The sequence below is a fragment of the Lepisosteus platostomus genome, chromosome 7, assembly GCF_059453375.1.
Source record: "Lepisosteus platostomus isolate fLepPlt1 chromosome 7, fLepPlt1.hap1, whole genome shotgun sequence".
Lineage (NCBI taxonomy): Eukaryota > Metazoa > Chordata > Actinopteri > Semionotiformes > Lepisosteidae > Lepisosteus > Lepisosteus platostomus.
In genome coordinates, this window is record NC_142617.1 from 57,324,710 (window position 1) to 57,337,857 (window position 13,148).

General features: G+C 40.0%; 1 long non-coding RNA gene across 1 annotated transcript in view; it reads right to left on the reverse strand.

The window, feature by feature from the left end:
- Nucleotides 1–218: 218 nt before the first annotated feature.
- The window catches only part of LOC148659300 (uncharacterized), a 46,185-nt gene continuing 33,255 nt past the window's right edge, over nucleotides 219–13,148 (reverse strand). Inside the window, exon 3 of the long non-coding RNA XR_015940413.1 lies at nucleotides 219–1,749. This is a non-coding gene — a long non-coding RNA (uncharacterized LOC148659300). The remainder of the gene's footprint in view (nucleotides 1,750–13,148) is intronic.

The following is a 13,148-nucleotide window of genomic DNA, read 5'->3' on the forward strand; positions in this document are numbered from 1 at the left end:
ACTTATACTGTAGGTTGCACGTGTGAAGAAGGAACTTGAGCACTTCAGAATCGCATCAGCAATTAAAGCAACAATTTATTTCAGAAAGGACACACAGGGCTACATAAGAACATACAACTTGTATTTGGTTCAACTAAAAACAAAGCCAACCTTTCATAACACCATATGCTTTCTTCATAAAATTGCTGTGCATTAAAGAAAACAGACATGACTACATATTAAATTATGTATATGTTTATTGTCACATATATTCTTTGAAAAGTTTAACTCTTTACACTTAGCACTTTTTCTGCCTCCTCTTCACTATATTTATTTATGTTTGACTCCACAATAGTTTGAGATATAGACATGCACCTGTGTAGTTATGAGTGAAAGACACTGGCAGATGACTACGCTTTTGATGTGCCAAAGAGCATGCTGGATCACACAATTATGGATGCTGCAATGTTCCCTCCAAACTGTATATGGTACCGTACAAGGGGAATTTTTGGTATCACCATCAAACTGAACTTCTGTGCTTTTCAACAGTGCCACACAATGCAAAATTGTAGACCCTTAGCAAAATCTAGTCCTATAACCCCTGAAACATGACCACTTACAGTACCAGTTAGGCCAGGGATCGGCAAGCCCTGCCATGGAAATCCCATGTACCCTGCTGGTTTGTGTTTCAGCTGAGATTCCAGTTGCATAATTTAACCATTAATTAAACTAACATTAGGAACCGCTTGAAATCTTGATTTGCTTTCATTCCATAAATATTTTGGCATTTACCTACCAACAACCGTGTTTCACAAGCAACTTAAGATCTATAACATTGGAGTAGAAAAATGTTTGCAATGATTTCAATTAAGCCACTAGTCAATTAATTAATTAAGTAAATGGCTAACCAGCAACTTTGGGGGTCCCACAAAGGCCAGGAACCCATGATTAAGGTGACCGCAGCTCTGGTATTAAGCATATGGAAAAGAAATTGATTTGGTATGCATTACATATTGCATACAAACAATGATCACATCATTAGGTAGTGCTGAGCTACTGTATACATTCTAACAAATCCTGAACAATGTAGCTGTTGTTTACAGTGCCCAAGGAGTATTTATTGATATTTTGAGGTGTTGGAGCCCTGACTTACATTGGGCAGAGACTAAAGTTAAAGAAGTGGGTAATTTTCAAATGTACAAGTATTTGTTTTATGTCTCTTGTTCAGGAGTATGTCATTGGGAGAACAAGAAATATTTCCATATATGAAAACATATGGAAATATTGTACTTTACAAAGTTATATTTTCACGTAATGCTTGGGTTAATTTTGTTTAGGTACATTATATCCAAAGCTTACCCAAAAATACAACTTTAGTCAGACTTTAAAAATGATAGCCGCCCCAGTCTTGCTGTTAGTGTGTTTCTTTTTTCAACGATACATTTCTACACACCATAAGCCTTGTGGGTCTGTAAAATGCCAAATCAGCTTACTGTAGTTTCATTTCTTTCGAGCTTTGGAATTTCACACCTGAAATACATTGATGGTGTGAAAAATATTTCAGAAATAAACTTTCCACACTCTCAAATTTTTGCTTGATAAATCCTTGTGCTGAAAAGATGCAAGATGTGCTGAGCTGAATGGCCGGCCGATACGAATGTTCAAACTCTTTCAGATGCAAGCACGGGAGAAATTCCTTGCCTGGGCTGAAAGGGCAGCAGGACAGACATCTGAAAACATCTTGGGCGATCGTATTATTTACCTTTGTTCCTAAAGTGAGAAGAAGAGATAAAACAATAAATGAATAGAACACAAGAACAAAGTGCCTAAAATGGACAAAATGAATAATGCTCTGTAAACCAGCTTTCTGTCTCTGCTCTGTCCTTAGTCCCTCCTCCCCCATGTCATTTCATCACACCCACCCATCTCATGGTTCTCTCTGGGAGGGAGGTCTAGACCCATACAACCTAAATGAAGACAAAGCATTTGAAAGCCCTGTTTTGAAATGTCCTTCACGCTAATAATCATCACCACTGCCAGCCTCTGGGTCTTGGAAGGCACCTGTACTCCCCAGTTACCTCCTGCTTCAGTTGTTTACATTCTGGGTCTGTCATAACTGTGATGGAGCTGAATACAGTAGAAACTTGTCCTGGCTCTATTAATCCTGTGTTTTCCAGCCTACTGTCTAAAACACCGCACTCCCCCACTCCACCTCACTCACACTCTCACATGCCACCTCCCTCCCTGTCGGTTTTCCTCTCCCTTTTCCTCTCTCCTTTGCTAACATGTTGACAGCCATTTGTTAATAGGTATCAGTTTACCGCAAACTAAATAAGAAGGATATAATAATCATCTTTATCTCATGCTGTTAGGCTGTTCTCTCTTCCACATTCTGGCAGACAGCTCCTCATTGAGAGGTTGTCAAGCAGAAAAAAGGGTGTAGGATGATAGAGGCGCTCGGCTGTTTGGAAAGCAGGAGGACCAGGAGAGCACTGGCGCAGGTAAAATGAAAACTTTTAAGTGGCAGGGGTACTTCGCAGGGGTACCGTAACTACCAGACCACCCGCAAAGAAACCATGCTTGTGTTTTTATAACACAACCTTTGCTGTTTTGTTAAACAACAATTCGTATAAAGAAATACATTTTTTTGTACAGATGAACATACAGTAGTGTGCCTAGTTTCCCCCTAATTAATTAAAAAGTAAAAGGTGACAGAGGATGTTAATAGGATTCAATTTCTATTAAGTTTGATGTTATATATATACAAATATATAAAAAGATACATATATAAATACAGAAGTGCTAGTATTTGCACCACAGGACACACTAATAAACCATGTTTCTTTTAAAGCATACTTTTGGTCATTTCTAGTTCATCTGTATACTTATAAAGTGATCAAAAATATCTACAAATAAAATAAATAAAGTGTAAAGTTAATTTGTTGTTAAGAATAAGGCATGCAATTTGCAAAGATTGCGGATACAAACATTTTGACCCAATTAACTACCTTTCATCCTGTGTTGCTCAGAATTGAGTGTGTGGGGTGAACATGTGTGTGCATTTTGCATGCACCACAAAAATAAAATTCCCAGGGTGGCACCCCCCAAAGAGAAGGTGTTGAAAAGCATTTTCCATCTTGGCAACACAAGGCATTAGAAGTTCCAGCTCATTAGCTGCGTTGTGCATATTAATGTGTGTGCAACAGAGCACAGACTCTGGCTCTGAGCACAGCAGGTTAGGAGGTTCTGACTGCAGGGGCTGCTGAAAGTACAATGGCACTGCAAATAGGGGTTTGTGTTCAGCCAACTCACACACTGCAGGCATTTCCAACAGGAGAGATCTGACAGAACAGGCTGGACACCCATCTTATTGAGTGTTTAACTTAGTGTGAGGCTTCTGTCACAGGAATCCCTCTGATCCACTCTCTCGGAGGACAGGTTTATCCAAGGCAGAGTCTTGGTCATAGATACACCAGAGGGGACAAATATAATCAAGGTGGAATATATGAAAAGCAATCATAAGGCCACATGAAAAGGACAACACTTCATCCCAGACAAGATTTTAGGAAGGTGAAATCAGGTTTTTGTGTTCTTCTTTTGTCTTGCAGTGCTTAAGGTTCTAAACAACAAAAAAGTCATGAATCTAGAAATAATTCCATATTGTAAATGTGATGAGTGATCCATATTTTAAGCCTGTTCTGCTTTTAGAACAGAATTTGTGTCATACCACCGGAAGTGTTAGGGTCAAAGTAACAGTCATCATGCAACCGTCTGCATCAAATGTCTGAAAGTGCTGTTTTGGGGTTATTATTTTTTCCTACTTGATAGGAATTAAAATATTTAAAGATCCTGTAAGCTGAAAATAAAATGCAATGAACACCACATCCCCCCCCCCCCCCAAAAAAAAAAAAACAGAACAAAATTAGGTTTATCAGAATTTTACAGCTTCCCCGCTCACCCACACACAAAGACAGACACATTCAGTAGCTGATAGATTACTAATTACGAGCAAGGGAACAGGCAGACAGCTCCCTTGATTACCAGGTTTTCGAATGCGTTTCGAAAGTGGCAGATCGCAGTGCATTGACTTCATATGCTCGGTTTCTTTTTTAAAAGATATGACAGCTGCTACATAGGCAGCTTCCATTGAGCGCCCTTCAAGCAGCAAGTTTGCGAGCAGCGAGAAAGCTGCAGTCAATGGGCGGTGAGTAAGTTGTTATACGGTACAATTGAAACTACTCTGTCATCATTCTCCATGCAGTATTGACGGATGTGCTGTTGAATAGGTATTGGTTTTAGTTAAACATGACAAAGTGAAAGATTTACAGCCATTGGTCAGTGAGGATTGCAGGTCTGGTTCTGCTTCACTGGGTTGTTTTGTGCTCTGTGTGATGTTAATGCAGGGGTAGGATGGGGGAGCTGAGGTGGTAACTGGCAGAGCCAAAATGGTTTCTTTAAAGTTAAAAACAGCCCATTTATTAGGATGTCATTTCAGTCCACTTTTTTTGTTTATTATAACGTTGGACGAGAATGTTTATTTCATCCACTACAACAAATTCCACTTTGACCTCTGTAAAAAATAGTGTTGTACTCTTCACCCCCCACACAACTCTACGGCCCGTGACACCCCCACCATTACTACAGTATGTAACTTAACTATTGCTATGTCATTTAAATATCTGAAGAGACAACAAACTGGTATAACTAAGACATGAAGAAAAAGTAATTGAAAGAGGACGTATTATCTACAAATTAAAACATTTTTAAAAAACAAGCAGGATTTTCTTTACACCCAAATGCTTTGCAAGCATGGTTGGCAGCAAGAACAGAGAACTTTCAATGAATGAGTCAAGGGGAAATCTTAAAACAGCCCTTCATGGCTGAAAGAACAGAAAGTGTATCTCGGGATGTGCGGGCAGTGCTGACACAAAGTTGGACCTCTGTGTTAGCTTCTTTTTTCTTTGCAGCAGCCGAGTCCGGACAAGTAACGAAAGGTAAGTTGAGACAAAGTGCCAGGATTCAAAAACTAAAAGCCAAGGCAAGTTTGTTCAGTTCCACTCTGCGAAAATGAAAAAAAAAAAAAAACTGCTTCAATTCTGGAAGATGACGTAATCAGCAACACTCACAGACAGCAGTTCCTGTGCATTTCTTATAGCTTTTCTTTAGGTCAACAAGCAAAGCCTTTTTACTTCAGACTCAGTTATCTAGCCTGAAAAATAATTAGCAGTCTAGATCTTCAGTTGTGTACCAGGGTCATGTCCCAAACATGAAATGTGCATGAAATAAAAGTTTTCAGAAGTGTTGTGCGTTGGCCAGTGTGCCATATTTGTTACAGGCCTACATAACCTGCTCACCCTGTCTTTGGAGAGATACCTTACAGTTCACAGCAACACATGAGCTCAGGCACTTATGGAGTCTGAACTATCTCTCCATTGGCCAATTAATGGTTTTGGAAGCCTAAGGCTGCTGGAAAACTTTGACACCTGCAAATAAAGTATGATCTGACGAACAAACACAGCAGCTATTAAAATGTTGGTAAGTCTTTAATCGCAAGTGATTTGTTTTGCCATGGGCTTTCTCCAATTCAGGTCATCGCTGTTGGAGGGGGCGGGGAGTCTGCTGAGTTGAGGCAGGCAACCTGTATTTTAGAGCTCAGCCTGGAAATAATCTGCTTGTGATTTTGTGTTTTGGATTTGAAAGAGGCAGAATAGTTAGAGTGTGTTATGTTTTTGGATTTGCCTTAAGTATGTGTCTAAAAGTCACATACCCGGTGACTATGGTGAGAAAGTAGATTGTTTGGAGGGCATGTCACCTTGAGGTCTTCAGACCTCAGAGCGTTCTCTGTGGAAACTTAGTCCATGTGCTGTTTATATAACACAGAAAATGAAAAAAAAACTACTGAAATATCTGCAGCTCACAATGGTTACTGTGAAAAGAAGGCTTCTTTTCATGCAGCTTTGATTAAACTAATTCACATTTCCATTTTGGTGTGAAAGAAAACACTACATGCTCTTGACATTAGAGGGACAGCCTTCAAAAAGTCAAATTGCCTCTTCTTCCACTGCCAGAAATGCAGTTTTGAATGGTTTTTTTTAGGCAATAGACAAGGTAAAAGGGGAGTGATTTTATTGCTTTGTTTAGAATTTCATCTGTCTTTTAAATTCTGATATATCTCCATAACATCAAATTTGTATTTTAGAATAAACAGGGATCTGCAGTGTCCACATACCGTAGCTGGCCCAATCCTGCACAGGCAATGCTATTATACTGTTAGTGTTATTTTTCAGTTCCGTCAGCTACTCTATAACATTGGCATAAGTATTATCAGATATAAAGAATGAACAAATCAGGATACAAAAAGCATTGTGTGTTAAATAAGAAAAAATTAAACAAATCTTTGTGAATAAAAAAGGAGATGCAGTTTTGTTGGAGAGGACTGCGGTGCGGCCGGTTTTGTACAACACACAGCTCTCATGACTAGACAGAAGGCTGAGAGGATGCTCTGACACACCAGGCACAGAGAGGCATCCGCTCCTAATTATCACAGGAGCCTCTGCGCCACAGCTGATATACCACATGGGTGGAACAGAGGATGTCAGGCCAATAAATCAGACTCGCAGGGGTGACAGCATGCGCAAATCAGGATGCTCGCTGGATCTGCAGGCTGGACAGCCGCCCTGTTGCCCCCGGAATGCAACACCCTCTCATGCAGGTCGGGTCAAATGAAGCCCTGTGAGCTGCTCAGCTCCATCCGTTTTCTCCTTGCCTTGCGCTGGGCCGGCGATGAACTGCTCCTAGAGTTAGTTACAGGCATAATTGAAAGTGCTTTGTCATCGCTTTCAGCCCAACACTGATGGATGTGAAGTTGAATGGGGTTTGGATTTTAGTTAAACAAGAGCCTGTGAAAGATTTATCACCAGTGGCTTGAAAGGCTATGAAAGGCCCATTAAGGCTGAACTTCCTTTTTTCCTCTCCTCCCTCCATCCATTAATTATTACATATTAAACCGGGACAGCTTAAACAGCCATTTTTCCATATCCAAATGGCAGCACTGCAATCAGTCTGAAATACAACATATTGGGTTTGGACAACAAATTGTGGGAAAAAAGGTCTTTTGTTGTAAGCTGTAACTTCAGTATTGGTATGGAGCATTTTTAGTAAACTACAGCATTTATCTGCAGTTTATTATCAGCATTTATATGTGTATGTGCAAATCTTGATTTATATTTCTTCCTAAACATGTGCAATATGTCCATATACATCTGAACCATTGTATAACAGTCAATAATGAAAGTTAAACAGTACAGAGAACATGGAAAACCACTTTAGACAGAATTGAAGTAATCACAATTACAGCATGATTACTGCCAAATTATTATATAAGGAACTGTGCATTATTTTACACAGTCCTGGATTTTGTATAGGCTTAAAATCCCTTGTGTTTATATATTTGATGCTGTTGGAGAGGTTGTAGATATAAGGATAGTTACAAACAATATTAGGCCATTCAGCCTATCTAGCTAATTGTGTTTTCAGTAGCTAATTGATCTCATCCAGTCTTTTCCTGTAAAAACAACAACATTGTGGGTAAGCTTGTTCCAGGCTCCCACAATCATTTAATATATATTATAAAAATAGTATCAGGCAGGGGAAAAGCTTATGTACAGTACGTGAGATCTTGAAATAGGGTAGACCACCAAGACACAGGTGGAAGCAGGAATGAATTGTAAAATGGAGATGTTTTCTTTTTTTATTTTAGTTGCTTACAAAATCGTTTTGCTTCCTTCCGAGCAAGAAAAAAAAAAAGCTCTCAGAGAGCGATCTCTCACTTCATCTTTCCCTCTCTGCAGCTGAACTAAGCTGCTTTCCTTCACATAAACACAGAAGACACTTGTGTAAATGAAATATAAAAAGTCACGATCTTTCGGGTTTACAGGGTGGAGACTTGTTTTATTTGATAGAGGTATTTAGCAGTATGGAGTCCTCTCCAGACAAATAGGTAATTTGCTGATAAACAGTAATGAAACTTCATTTTTACAAGACAGCCTTTCACCTAGGTTAAACTTCAGACCCACCTTCTGGTCAGTTTAGTGTTTAGAAAGGATCACGTGACCTTGTGGTGTCAGCTGATTGCTGCAGTGGGAGGGAGGGGTTCCAGGAGATCTGATGTTTGAAAGATCCCATCTTCATTTCTCTAAAACTATAAACCTGTTGGATATGGGACAAAACAGTGTTCCCTGTGCAGTCTCTGTACGAATATATGTATAAACTCACCATTATCCTTAGATAACTTCCTCGGCGGTGTGGTGGCTCTGTGGTTAAGGATCTGCGCCTGTGGCTGGAAGGTTGCCGGTTCGTATAGTGTGGCCGGCAGAGGAATCCTACTCTGTTAGGCCCCTGAGCAAGGCCCTTAACCTCAACTGCTCCAGGGGTGTCGTATAAATGCCTGACCCTGCGCTCTGACCCCAAGCTTCTCTGTGTGTCTCATGGAGAGCAAGTTGGGGTATGCGAAAAGTCAAATTGCTAATACAAGAAATTCTATATGGGCAATAAAGAGATCTTATCTTATAACATCTACAAGAGATAAATGAAATGCAAATCAATGCAGCCATTATTGCTATAGAAAAATAATAATTTACTGGATTTCCATTAAGACTGCTAAGGCCATAAGGCCAACATGGTGTTGCTTGAAGGAGACCATCTGCAATCTCATCCCCTCCTCTATCCTTTCTGTTGCAGGAGCTGAGTAGGCATAGTATTGCTGTTTATAGTAAGTACAGAATGGAACCTTCCTTCAGAAAAGCATGCTAAATGAAATGCACGTGTAAGAGTATGTCATCGTTCTACCGCAGACGGCTGGAACAGCCGTGAGTTCCCCTCTCACCTCCAGTCCTCCACCTTTCAGAAAACAAAAAGCCTTTCCTGGAGTCAGAGCTCTGCAACTGCCTGGGGAGGCCATGGCTTTAATGAGATTTTAGAACTTTAAACCGGCTGAACGAAGAGGTGCTTGCGGTCGGTATACTTGCTCACCGATGATCTGAAAGTAAGAGGCTGTTTTTCTGCTGTCTTTGTTTAAATACTGTTTCCGGTCAGAGCCCTGCAGTAGGCGTGCATGCCCAGCTAGTCTCCTCTCTGGGAGACAGGATTCAGGGGCAAACTTGTCTGGAGTGATCACCCACAGCTGCAAGCATGGCAGGACCTGCTGTTACAGGTGATAGCAGCCACTGACGAAAGTCCTCAAACATTTAATGAGCATGGCATTGAAAGTCATCCTTCAGCTTTAACCTGCCGGGGCAGCACCCTCTGGGTGAGATGGCACCAGGGAGAAAGTCCGTGTTTCTCAGGGGTTATCCACTGCAGGGCCAGCTCTCCTGGAGTGTAGTGGACTGTAACATTTCAATTCCACCAATTCATTCCAAGCGGGCTGGCTTTTTATTCTTCAAGCCTGAAGAGCAGCTCATGCTTTTTAAGTTATTTGTGCCTTGAAATGATGTAGTGATTCATTAATTGGAGATTTACTAGCTTTTTACTGCTAATGCTTTTGGCTGGTGAATATATTTTTTTTTGCTTAAGAGGCTTGACGCTCATTATGACACTTAAGACAGGAAATGAATGGGACTGTTTATCCAGTTTTGCAGCATTAAAAATGTGGACACAATTATAAGTGCATCCTTTGTGTAGAAAGCTGCTTTAGCTGATAAAAATGCTTCTTGCTATGTTATCTAATTACAATATAGCTGCTACATTAATATACATATGTGTATTAAATACAAATAATGTAGGTCCTAGGAAAAATATATGTTATTGTTATTTCACTGGTCTGTAATATGATTAGCTCACACATTCTATTCTGCTGCATAGTGCACCATTTTTAAATTGTACTTTTTACTTTATATTTCACAGTTTCGTAAAGTACTGTAAATCTTTGCTCAATCATGACAACATAAGTGAAGCAAGGCATTGTTTACATGCAATATGATTATGTGCAATACGAACAATAGTATTGGTATATCTTAAATCACAGTATCAGTGTATCACTTTTATTAGATGAATATAATAAGAACAGCAATGTTAATAATGATCACACAAAAATACTGGGAAATTCATTTGAAAATTATCATGAATTTGGAGCTATTAGCTATCATTGCCTGACCAACATCACTTGGTATCAATATGTCTTGCTCGGTCATATTGATAAAAATCGGAAGAAGTACCTAAGATACTCACGTGTTGTGCCTGTCATCTTCAATCACAATTCCTTAAGAATCTGGATCCATTATTAATACTTTAAAGTATTACCACAAAAATCGTAATATTCATCCTACTTTAAAATAAATGATTTATATAGCCGTTTCAAGCTATGTGTGAATACAAAAACAAACTAACATGGAAAGTGTAAGGGATACAAATTGGCTTTACACAGTATCTGTTTCTTGAGAAACCAAAAGGAAATTAGCATGATGCACGCTCAGATATACTGGAACGCAGAGGCTAATAATAACAACTTTAATTAATAACCCAAGGTGGTGATTTTTACTGCTTTGAACTGATCTCACGGTTTCTCCCTGCACAGAGCAACCCAGCAATCTTGGCTGTCTGGAGCCTTTCCAGGGCATCTCTTGATCTTTGTGATTCCTTAACGATATTATCATCTGTTTGGTTGCAGTCCTAGAGCCACGTTTGAAACCAGCAGCCACAGTGGAGCAGAGCAGGGGAGCGACCCCTCTCTCTGGTGTGAGCGTCTGACTGGAGAGGGGTCGGAGAACGAGGTGGGCAGGGTTAGAAATAACGTACAGCAGAGGGTCCCAGAGAGAAGTCAGGCAGGGGAGGTGAGTGTTAGTGCTTGCAGCTGAAAGGTTTCCGGTTTTCTGATATTTTTTAGTTTGTTTTTTGACAAAGAAGAACTGAACTGAAATGTTTTTTTTTTCTTTCTTTTACTGACTTTTTTGCTGTTGCACTCCAGACACATGCATTGCGGTACAACTAAATGGGTGAAAGAGGAAATAGAGTTACAGCACAGCTCAGCATGGCACACATTTTAATCAGTACAGTGGCACTGTCACCTGCAGAGTGAAATCTGGGAAGAAGGAAAAAAATAAATTAGTGTACCTCCTCTTGTAATAGAAAATGTGATTACCGTTGCCAAATCTGAGAATTAAATTATTCAGGCCATTAATGAAGAATACGTTGCATGCACAGGAATTAATCTTTTTATTATTTGTTAAAAAAAATCCTTAGCAATGTTTTACTCGGATTTCACTGTAGTTCTTTCTTTCTTTACTACTTAAGGCACGCATCCATGTTAGAGATGGAAACGTAGAACCTTATTGACCTTTTCACTTCCGTGCAGAGTATTCACGCATCAAGCCCATATTATTGCTGTCAGTGCTGGAAAAGACAAAAACTGTGTCTGAGTGTTTAAATATGGAAGAGTGTAATGCTTAGAGGTCAAAGTTAGTTGTTGGTTCCATCAATATACGCATATTTACCTGGTTACATGGTCAAGCAGCAAAAACATCTATCAGCAGTGATTTGGCAAATTTGGCCATGTACAGGATATCCACTGAGTTGGAACGCTTTTTCACAGACTCAACTAAGAATTAAGGAACTGTCCTCAGTCCCTTAACTCCTTAACTGTCCTCAGCCCTGTGTGCTCAAAGCACAAGCCAGCTGTCCTCAACAACTTTTAAGACTTCTAGACAGGGCAATCATCCCCAAGAGAAAAACTGCTATGAAGCAAATACTGTACCACAGTTAGACACAAGACAAATGATGAAACATGGGCTTCCCTTGTAAAAAAAACAAATGCGTCACTACATTTAGTGAACATTTCCCTTTTTCATTTACAGCTGAAATGCTGACAGAATACTCTGAAGGTATTGGTCCTGTATATTGGTCCATTTTTCAAAATGTACCGCCTTCTTTCCTGTTTAGCTCTTAAAAAAGATTTAGGCTGTGAATGCCAATTTTGTGACTTGATAAACATGATTTCAGAACACCAAGGAGCATTATTCCAGTAAAAGAAATATACAGTACATTATTTATACTGATTCATTGATTTTGCAAAAAATCTAAACTAATTTATGAAAATAAATCATATCTTTTATAGGATATGTTTCAAGAGGTGGAAAACAGATTTTGTTAGTATTGTTTCTGAGAAGATGAAGGTCACACGGCAGGAACACTGAGGAATACTATTTGGCACATTTTGCAGATGACATGATGCATGTGCAGTCTACACATCATGGCACTAGAAAAACAATAATGAGTTCTACTATTCATCTACAAGATGAGATAGCTGTACTCCAGCAATGAACCAGGTACTCAGGATGGTCAATGCTTGAATGCTGCAGCAATTGGTTGAAAATCATCGCAATGTGAACTACCATTTCTCATCTGTAAGGATCACCTGTAAAGTTACTTATTATTCTTGTCCTGGTACCTGATATTTACCATGCAAATTGTTAGAAAAGACCAGACTGTTCATCTTCAGCACCTTTGCAAATCACTAGCATGACAGAGCCAGGAGCCATACCACCCTGCAACTCCCAGCTAGCAATCAACTGAAGCTATGCAGGTGTGAGTCTGACCAGTACCTGGATGGGAGACCTCCTGGGAAAAGCTAAGGTTGCTGCTGGAAGTGGTGTTAGTGGAGCCAGTAGGAAGTGTTCACCCTGCAGTCTGTGTGTACAGTATAGTGACAGAGACACTTTACTGTAAAAGGGCACTGTCTTTTGGATGAGACGTAAAACCGAGGTTCTGACTCTCTGTGGTCATTAAAAACCCCATGGTGTTTCTTGAAAGGAGTAGGGGTGTTACTCCAGCATCCTGGCCAAAGTTCCCATTGGCCTTTATCAATAATGGCTTGCTAGTAATCCCCATCTATGAATTGGCATCACTTCTCAGTTCTTCTCCCCACTAATAACTGATGTGTGGTGAGCGTTCTGGCGCACTATGGCTGCTATCGCATCATCCAGGTGGGGGTGCACCTTGGTAGTGGTGGAGGGGAATCCCTATTACCTGCAAAGCGCTTTGAGTACAGTGTCCAGAAAATCATTTCTATCTAAGTGTATGCCCACCACACGTCAGCAATCAGTGGGGAGGAGAACAGAGTGATGAAGCTATTTTGGTGCCTTTTTACAGTATAGTGTCCCCATCATTATCTTATA